The sequence below is a fragment of the Tachypleus tridentatus genome, chromosome 9 (genome assembly GCF_004210375.1).
Source record: "Tachypleus tridentatus isolate NWPU-2018 chromosome 9, ASM421037v1, whole genome shotgun sequence".
NCBI lineage: Eukaryota > Metazoa > Arthropoda > Merostomata > Xiphosura > Limulidae > Tachypleus > Tachypleus tridentatus.
In genome coordinates this window covers 26,172,314-26,182,910 of record NC_134833.1, presented here as the reverse complement: position 1 = coordinate 26,182,910, position 10,597 = coordinate 26,172,314, and the positions used below count along the sequence as shown (strand labels likewise).

The 10,597-nt window shown below is 35.4% G+C and overlaps 1 protein-coding gene across 1 annotated transcript in view; it reads left to right on the top strand.

The window, feature by feature from the left end:
* Positions 1 to 8,934: 8,934 nt before the first annotated feature.
* Positions 8,935 to 10,597, top strand: part of LOC143224894 (acidic amino acid decarboxylase GADL1-like) — a 61,892-nt gene continuing 60,229 nt past the window's right edge. Inside the window, exon 1 of the mRNA XM_076453340.1 lies at positions 8,935 to 9,084. The gene's annotated coding sequence lies outside the window, so the exon portion shown is untranslated. The remainder of the gene's footprint in view (positions 9,085 to 10,597) is intronic.

Below are 10,597 nucleotides of genomic sequence, written 5' to 3'. Positions count from 1 at the left end.
AACCCTCACTACAGGAGTACAAATTTATAATTTGTTTAAAACGTGCTTCAACAGGATAAAACACGTTTCATCAAGAATACATGTACAATACTTTATATATCTGGTGATGTTCCAGTATTACTTTTCAAATAAAAAGTATCTTGTTTATTATATTTTTGGTTTTCAAATGAGACCTGTGATAACTTTTGTGTGATCTTGTGTGGTAATGTTTCAATCAAATACCATACATATGATTACCTTTACTAGTTCACTAATTATTGTTGTAACCAGAGAGTTTTTATCTTAACTATTAATTATTGTCAGTTATTTTATATTTATATATATATAAGTAGGCTATAACATTAGTGACTTTAAAAGTAACAAATAATACGTTGTTTTGGCTAAAAATGTAAGGACGTTACCTTGGACATCAATAATTTTGTAAATTAATATCTGTACTGAAAATGACGCTATTAGGCAACAGTGGTTATTGCAGACAAACATTGAAAATCACCAATGTTTGACAATGTTTCCTTATTGGTAGCAACAACCTGTGCTAGCAGTTGTTGATTCATTACGTTGCTGTGGATAGTTTCGTTTCGCACTTTTAGTTCTGAAGAGAGAAAACGAAAGTAAAGAGGGTCATATACTATTGCTACACCAGGTTGTTACGATCATAAAGAAATTTCCTTAACATCACAGACACACGGTCTAAATCTTTTTTTAAACAAAAATTATGGATGTTGGGCTTAGAAGCTCAGAAACATGAAAACAAAACTCTGTATATAACGCCAAAATGACTTAGAATCTTTCTGTAGAAGTGTTATAGCGCTGCTGAAAGCTATAGATTAACTAAAGCCAGAAAAATAACGATAAACATAGCTAACTGACGGCACGGCAAATAATGCTGGAACATATGTAAAAATAAGATGGAATAACGTTAAGACTAAAGATAGATTATACTTTCTGGTGTGTATGAGGAATGAAATGAACAGAGTGATAAAGGGAAAAGGTATTAATTAAAAGTCAACAACTTTGAATTACACATGGGTGTCATAAAACCATTAAATATGTAGAAACTGAGAAGGCACATTTACTATGCATAGAGGTATGTAGTATTCAAATACCACGTACCTCACTTTCTCATGGTGAATAATTCCTAATAAGCCCTAATTTGGAACATCTCATCTCAGATCGAGGACAATTGCTAAATTCAGTCTTAGATGTTACAAATAAACTTAGTATTCCGAAAATTGTTTAATTTCTAAGTTCAAGATAGGTCCAGTTCAATCTACACTTTGATCAACATGAGTTATTGGGTTATACTGATTTCAGAAAATTCCATTCCTCATTAATAATCACGGGCACAACTTACCCAGAGGGAGATTAGGCTTCACTATCTGTAGAAACAACTAATTATGTACATTGCCTGCTGTTTCTTGGGATGTTGGTTTGTGGTTTTTAATTCACCAAGTGCAGAGAATACTAAACTACGAGCATAGGTACTTTCAGAATGTTTTGGTGCAATTTTCTGAGTGAATCTGACTGAACCACTACAAACAGAGAGAGAGGGTAAATTCCTACCGCACAACTACAGGAAGAAAGTGAATTTTTGGTGCAGTTTAGTATTTTGAGACAGCATCGAGTCTGGTCTGAAAGAATCAAGACTCGTTGTGAAAGTCTTGTTTACATTTGCTGCTGATGGTGTGTGTTATCTTGCTTCAAGTAAGTAGTCAGAATCTTATGTTTAGTTATAAGTGTAGTTCATTCCCACCTTACTGTACCTACACAGTAATCAATGTAGTTGTTTTCAATCAGTCCAATTGTCTTTAATTCTGTTTTCCTTTATTTTTGTAAAGCTTTAACTAGAGTATTGTCTTTCTTTATTCCACCACTATACTACAAGTGTAGTTCATTCCCACCTTTCTGTACCTACCCAGTAATCAATGTAGTTGTTTTCAATCAGTCCAATTGTCTTTAATTCTGTTTTCCTTTATTTTTGTAAAGCTTTAACTAGAGTATTGTCTTTGTTTATTCTACCACTATACTACAAGTGTAGTTCATTCCCACCTTTCTGTACCTACCCAGTAATCAATGTAGTTGTTTTCAATCAGTCCAATTGTCTCTAATTCTGTTTTCCTTTATTTTTGTAAAGCTTTAACTAGAGTATTGTCTTTGTTTATTCCACCACTATACTACAAGTGTAGTTCATTCCCACCTTTCTGTACCTACCCAGTAATCAATGTAGTTGTTTTCAATCAGTCCAATTGTCTTTAATTCTGTTTTCCTTTATTTTTGTAAAGCTTTAACTAGAGTATTGTCTTTGTTTATTCCACCACTATACTATAAGTCTGTGCACCTGTATTTTCTTATTTTATGTCCTCGAATACGTAGGCGTTGTAGACTTCACGTATCTTTGTATTCAGATCAGCACAGAAATACCTGTGTGGCAGCTGTGTGGCAAGTTAGTTAGGAACTTTGTAGCTGTTTTACAATAAAGGAATATAAAAGGCCTGGCATCTCCAAGCATTTTAAGGGTTTATCATATGAAACAATATCTGCTGATGGAATATAGAAAAACTTTTATTTACGAAGAATAAAGAGGGAAAGGAAATAAAGGTAAGAAAAATAAAGAACATCAGAAAGGAGAATGTTAACAAACAATACTTGTAATGATTGAGTTGGTGTAGTTTTAGCTGTTGAAATATTTAGGTAAGTTAAAATATAAAAGTAGAGAAGATGTGAAAAAGTAAGAATATTTCAACTTAGATCAATAAAAATGAATGAAATATACGAGAATCATTAACAATTGTTAAAAAATTGATTAATTTGGATAAAGATTCTGGTCCACGTGCCATGGTAGTGAATGTCTGGAATTATATTTGGACGTGGTGTCACTGTACAACCTGCTAATTGTACACGTACATTTATCGAGTACGTAAACAAATCGTATGCGTTATTCGTTCTTGGTTCCCAAATATGATGAAACTTAGTATTACTGTAACATAGGTACTTTTCAGGCTTTTAACGTGAGTTCTCGTATTTGTATTAGGTAATTTATTTGAACTATTATTACGTTTTTATTTATTTTTAATGCAAAGCTTTCGGCTCAGTTACTTAAGCCTTATTATGTTTTAAGTTTATTGTTTGTTTAATATAAATTTCGCGCAAAACCGCACGAGGGCTATCTACGCTAATCGTTTCACATTTAGCAGTGAAAGACTAGAGGGAAAGCTAGCTGTCATCACCAACTGCCAATTCTTCGGCTACTCTTTTGCCAACGAATAGTGGGATTGAGAATATTGCAACACCTCCATGTCTGAAGAGGCGAACATGTTTCGAGGACCGTGGATTCGAACACTCGATTCTCATATTACGAGTCAAGCGCCCTAACCATCTGGCCATGCCGGGCCTTTCATTAGAGTGTTATAGGATTTGAATCATGAGGATCTCTTGCTGGAACGTTCTTGATGAACTATGATGGACTGTACAGAAAAACCGACAACAAACGAAAACAACAGGCATCGTTATGCATTAGTACTAAGTCTTGTTTCATTGAAATGAAGAACTTCACGTTGTTGAGTCCAATATCACGTCTTAATATACTGTTATTTTTATCTCATGACTAATCGCCACTAAAACTGTGGCATTAGTCTCGAGACTAGAGCTATATAACCACTAGTATACGAATTTGTGGTCCGGAGATGGCAAGTCGATTGCCCTAACCACCCAATTATTCCTGGCCAAGACCTCAAGAACCAACAGCCTTGCGTTGTAGAAGATGACATTGATATCATACAACAAAACTTTCCAATTATTCTCCTTAATTTCTGATTAACGTAGTGCTGAAACGATATAATCAAACGGCTGACCATAACAACTATAAACTAACATCTTCTTCGTCCTGTTAACAAGTCAACTAGTTGAACCCTTAGTAGAAAGGTTTCGTCATCCACCTGTTGCATGACTTCACTTTTCCAAGAGTAATTCCTAAACGTTTGATTAAGTTCAATCACGGGCGTCATGAGGTACTGGTCCACAGGGCCCGAGACCCGGATGTATTTCACAGTACCCTAGTGCACATTACGTAAACTATACATATTATATTGCACTTAGGTTGCAGTTGTTTTGAGTATTGACTGCTTCTCAGGGGTGTAAGCTCAAGATCTTTCCGATTGCCAGCGAAGCCTCTGAATCTAAATACGTTTCTTAGAAGTAGAGCCTCACGGTAAATGTGGCTTATGAGTCTTCAAACGATGTCACTTAACGAGGAAGAACATCTAGTGAATAATTTAATGCTATTTAGTAATTGTTGTTTACACCTCATAACGTAGGTAAACAGATATGTTGAATTATACACGAACCTTTCTTTACCTTAAAATGTTTTTATTTGCGAGCTATTGCTATCTAAGCACAAGAAGTGGACCACCGGTATGCCAACAACGGCTAACAGCTACTTGGAACTGCATGAAAACCATTAATAAAAACAAAACATATTATTTCCCGTGGTTCTAAGATTAATACAAAATATAAAATTTGATATCTATCCGTTTATAATCATATCGCTGAAAGTATATGCAGAGCTCATGACCGTCTGTAGGATTGGTCAATGGGCCCATTCACTCATGAAATAAAAACAGTAATATTCTGTTCTCACTTCATAATTGGTTTATTACCATCACCATCATTGCCTGATTAATTTCCAAATGCTACTAAGATCCACAACGCCACAGAATAGGTATCCGATTTTCGAACTTTTCTAGAGAAATTTCCCCCTGCCCTTGAAACAACGATGCTTCCTATGCTCACTGATAATGGGCACTTGTGCCCACCTGGAATAAATTCTGTAGACGTCACTTGTAGAACTCGCGGTTAAGTTATTATTATTCAAACATGTCTTTGTATTCTGACTTAATTTCGGAAGGTTAAAAAAACGAAACAAAGAGACAACGTTTCTTTATTACATGGCCCGGCATGGCCAAGCGTGTTAAGGCGTGAGACTCGTAATCTGAGGGTCGTGGGTTCGCATCCCCGTCGCGCCAAACATGCTCACCCTTTCAGCCGTGGGGGCGTTATAATGTTACGGTCAATCCCACTATTTGTTGGTAAAAGAGTAGCCCAAGAGTTGGCGGTGGGTGGTGATGACTAGCTGCTGTCCCTCTGGTCTTATACTACTAAATTGGGGACGGCTAGCACAGATGGCCCTCGAGTAGCTTTATGCGAAATTCAAAAAACAAACAAACAAACAAATTCTTTATTACGTAAGCAGTAAGTGACAAACCTATTTTCACCGATACTGGGAAATAGATGAAAGTGAAACATATAACTGACGGTTATACCTTCATTATCAATCTAATTAACTTACAGTTTGTTTGTTTGGCTATATAGTAAAGCTACTAAGGCTGTAATTCCTAATTTTAAACTGCTAACCTCTGGAAAGACAACCTTCCAGGAGTATCGACTGTCAAATCTTGGATTACTCTTTACAAGAAAATTTACGGTTACGACTGAAGCAGTGAGCATGTTTAGCGACAGGTTTCGACTCTGCGACCCCCAGATTGCGAATCGCGCACCTTAACTTCCATAAATTCAAACTTTCAACTTCCAAAGTAGATACGATAAGATCATATAATTTAGTAACTCAAAAATGAAGTTTTTTAGATTATACATTTATACATGATTTGCTTGTGTATGTTTGTTTTTCAAGACACTTGAAGAATAATAATCACCAAGTCTGGGCATCCTGGAGAAAGTCCTCAACATTCAGAAATAAGGTAATTAATAAATATGAACAGAAAGTTCCCTGGGTTATGTTATCTTCTTGTTATAACAGGTTGCGAACAGTAGCATTCTGCTCAGATGAAAAGAGAAAAGTGAGCTTTGCTTAATTTTACTCAATATCTCAAGATTTAAGATAAAATTCCTGTTTTCATTTTTTTACAGTCGAGTTTTCAGTTCTTCCTGTTCCATTTGTTTGTTTCGGATCTCACGCAAAGCTACACGAAAGCTATCTGCGCTAGCAGTCCTTAATTTAGTAGTATAAGACTAGAGGGACGGCAGCTAGTCATCACCACCCACCGCCAACTCTTGGGCTACTCTTTTACCAACGAATAGTGGGATTGACCATAACATTATAACGTCTCCACGGCTGAAAGGGTGAGCATGGTTGGTGCGACGAAGATTCGAACCTGCGACTCTCAGATTACGAATCGAGAGCCCTAACCATCTGGCCATGGTGGCCCTTTTTTATTTCTTTTAAGTTGCTTGCAGATTTATTGTTCACATTGAATCTCTTTTAAGAGGAAATAAAGCAAGCGCTCTTGTCACAAGTTGTCTCCAATGTTTCTTCCAATAAACTTTTAACGAGATTTGCTCCCGGATTACATGAGGTTTTACTCGAAATTATACCAATTTCGTATGACATAGTGCTGGACACAATTTTCCACTCTGATAACTTACAGACGATTGACAGAAAATGCACACCAAAAGCGTCCTTGTTTAGTGTGACAACCCTCACTACAGGAGTACAAATTTATAATTTGTTTAAAACGTGCTTCAACAGGATAAAACACGTTTCATCAAGAATACATGTACTATACTTTATATATCTGGTGATGTTCCAGTATTACTTTTCAAATAAAAGTATCTTGTTTATTATATTTTGGTTTTCAAATGAGACCTGTGATAACTTTTGTGTGATCTTGTGTGGTAATGTTTCAATCAAATACCATACATATGATTACCTTTACTAGTTCACTAATTATTGTTGTAACCAGAGAGTTTTTATCTTAACTATTAATTATTGTCAGTTATTTTATATTTATATATATATAAGTAGGCTATAACATTAGTGACTTTAAAAGTAACAAATAATACGTTGTTTTGGCTAAAAATGTAAGGACGTTACCTTGGACATCAATAATTTTGTAAATTAATATCTGTACTGAAAATGACGCTATTAGGCAACAGTGGTTATTGCAGACAAACATTGAAAATCACCAATGTTTGACAAAGTTTCCTTATTGGTAGCAACAACCTGTGCTAGCAGTTGTTGATTCATTACGTTGCTGTGGATAGTTTCGTTTCGCACTTTTAGTTCTGAAGAGAGAAAACGAAAGTAAAGAGGGTCATATACTATTGCTACACCAGGTTGTTACGATCATAAAGAAATTTCCTTAACATCACAGACACACGGTCTAAATCTTTTTTAAACAAAAATTATGGATGTTGGGCTTAGAAGCTCAGAAACATGAAAACAAAACTCTGTATATAACGCCAAAATGACTTAGAATCTTTCTGTAGAAGTGTTATAGCGCTGCTGAAAGCTATAGATTAACTAAAGCCAGAAAAATAACGATAAACATAGCTAACTGACGGCACGGCAAATAATGCTGGAACATATGTAAAAATAAGATGGAATAACGTTAAGACTAAAGATAGATTATACTTTCTGGTGTGTATGAGGAATGAAATGAACAGAGTGATAAAGGAAAAGGTATTAATTAAAGTCAACAACTTTGAATTACACATGGGTGTCATAAAACCATTAAATATGTAGAAACTGAGAAGGCACATTTACTATGCATAGAGGTATGTAGTATTCAAATACCACGTACCTCACTTTCTCATGGTGAATAATTCCTAATAAGCCCTAATTTGGAACATCTCATCTCAGATCGAGGACAATTGCTAAATTCAGTCTTAGATGTTACAAATAAACTTAGTATTCCGAAAATTGTTTAATTTCTAAGTTCAAGATAGGTCCAGTTCAATCTACACTTTGATCAACATGAGTTATTGGGTTATACTGATTTCAGAAAATTCCATTCCTCATTAATAATCACGGGCACAACTTACCCAGAGGGAGATTAGGCTTCACTATCTGTAGAAACAACTAATTATGTACATTGCCTGCTGTTTCTTGGGATGTTGGTTTGTGGTTTTTAATTCACCAAGTGCAGAGAATACTAAACTACGAGCATAGATACTTTCAGAATGTTTTGGTGCAATTTTCTGAGTGAATCTGACTGAACCACTACAAACAGAGAGAGAGGGTAAATTCCTACCGCACAACTACAGGAAGAAAGTGAATTTTGGTGCAGTTTAGTATTTTGAGACAGCATCGAGTCTGGTCTGAAAGAATCAAGACTCGTTGTGAAAGTCTTGTTTACATTTGCTGCTGATGGTGTGTGTTATCTTACTTCAAGTAAGTAGTCAGAATCTTATGTTTAGTTATAAGTGTAGTTCATTCCCACCTTACTGTACCTACACAGTAATCAATGTAGTTGTTTTCAATCAGTCCAATTGTCTTTAATTCTGTTTTCCTTTATTTTTGTAAAGCTTTAACTAGAGTATTGTCTTTGTTTATTCCACCACTATACTACAAGTGTAGTTCATTCCCACCTTTCTGTACCTACCCAGTAATCAATGTAGTTGTTTTCAATCAGTCCAATTGTCTTTAATTCTGTTTTCCTTTATTTTTGTAAAGCTTTAACTAGAGTATTGTCTTTGTTTATTCTACCACTATACTACAAGTGTAGTTCATTCCCACCTTTCTGTACCTACCCAGTAATCAATGTAGTTGTTTTCAATCAGTCCAATTGTCTCTAATTCTGTTTTCCTTTATTTTTGTAAAGCTTTAACTAGAGTATTGTCTTTGTTTATTCCACCACTATACTACAAGTGTAGTTCATTCCCACCTTTCTGTACCTACCCAGTAATCAATGTAGTTGTTTTCAATCAGTCCAATTGTCTTTAATTCTGTTTTCCTTTATTTTTGTAAAGCTTTAACTAGAGTATTGTCTTTGTTTATTCCACCACTATACTATAAGTCTGTGCACCTGTATTTTCTTATTTTATGTCCTCGAATACGTAGGCGTTGTAGACTTGACGTATCTTTGTATTCAGATCAGCACAGAAATACCTGTGTGGCAGCTGTGTGGCAAGTTAGTTAGGAACTTTGTAGCTTAGCTGTTTTACAATAAAGGAATATAAAAGGCCTGGCATCTCCAAGCATTTTAAGGGTTTATCATATGAAACAATATCTGCTGATGGAATATAGAAAAACTTTTATTTACGAAGAATAAAGAGGGAAAGGAAATAAAGGTAAGAAAAATAAAGAACATCAGAAAGGAGAATGTTAACAAACAATACTTGTAATGATTGAGTTGGTGTAGTTTTAGCTGCTGAAATATTTAGGTAAGTTAAAATATAAAAGTAGAGAAGATGTGAAAAAGTAAGAATATTTCAACTTAGATCAATAAAAATGAATGAAATATACGAGAATCATTAACAATTGTTAAAAAATTGATTAATTTGGATGAAGATTCTGGTCCACGTGCCATGGTAGTGAATGTCTGGAATTATATTTGGACGTGGTGTCACTGTACAACCTGCTAATTGTACACGTACATTTATCGAGTACGTAAACAAATCGTATGCGTTATTCGTTCTTGGTTTCCCAAATATGATGAAACTTAGTATTACTGTAACATAGGTACTTTTCAGGCTTTTAACGTGAGTTCTCGTATTTGTATTAGGTAATTTATTTGAACTATTATCACGTTTTTATTTATTTTTAATGCAAAGCTTTCGGCTCAGTTACTTAAGCCTTATTATGTTTTAAGTTTATTGTTTGTTTAATATAAATTTCGCGCTAAACCGCACGAGGGCTATCTACGCTAATCGTTTCACATTTAGCAGTGAAAGACTAGAGGGAAAGCTAGCTGTCATCACCAACTGCCAATTCTTCGGCTACTCTTTTGCCAACGAATAGTGGGATTGAGAATATTGCAACACCTCCATGTCTGAAGAGGCGAACATGTTTCGAGGACCGTGGATTCGAACACTCGATTCTCATATTACGAGTCAAGCGCCCTAACCATCTGGCCATGCCGGGCCTTTCATTAGAGTGTTATAGGATTTGAATCATGAGGATCTCTTGCTGGAACGTTCTTGATGAACTATGATGGACTGTACAGAAAAACCGACAACAAACGAAAACAACAGGCATCGTTATGCATTAGTACTAAGTCTTGTTTCATTGAAATGAAGAACTTCACGTTGTTGAGTCCAATATCACGTCTTACTATACTGTTATTTTTATTTCATGAGTAATCGCCACTAAAACTGTGACATTAGTCTCGAGACTAGAGCTATATAACCACTAGTATACGAATTTGTGATCCGGAGATGGCAAGTCGATTGCCCTAACCACCCAATTATTCCTGGCCAAGACCTCAAGAACCAACAGCCTTGCGTTGTAGAAGATGGCATTGATATCATACAACAAAACTTTTCAATTATTCTCCTTAATTTCTGATTAACGTAGTGCTGAAACGATATAATCAAACGGCTGACCATAACAACTATAAACTAACATCTTCTTCTTCCTGTTAAAAAGTGAACTAATTGAACCCTTAGTAGAAAGGTTTTGTCATCCACCTGTTGCATGACTTCACTTTCCCAAGAGTAATTCCTAAACGTTTGACTAAGTTCAATCACGGGCGTCATTAGGTACTGGTCCACAGGGCCCGAGACCCGGATGTATTTCACAGTACCCTAATGCACATTACGTAAACTATACATATTATATTGCACTTAGGTTGCAGTTGTTTTG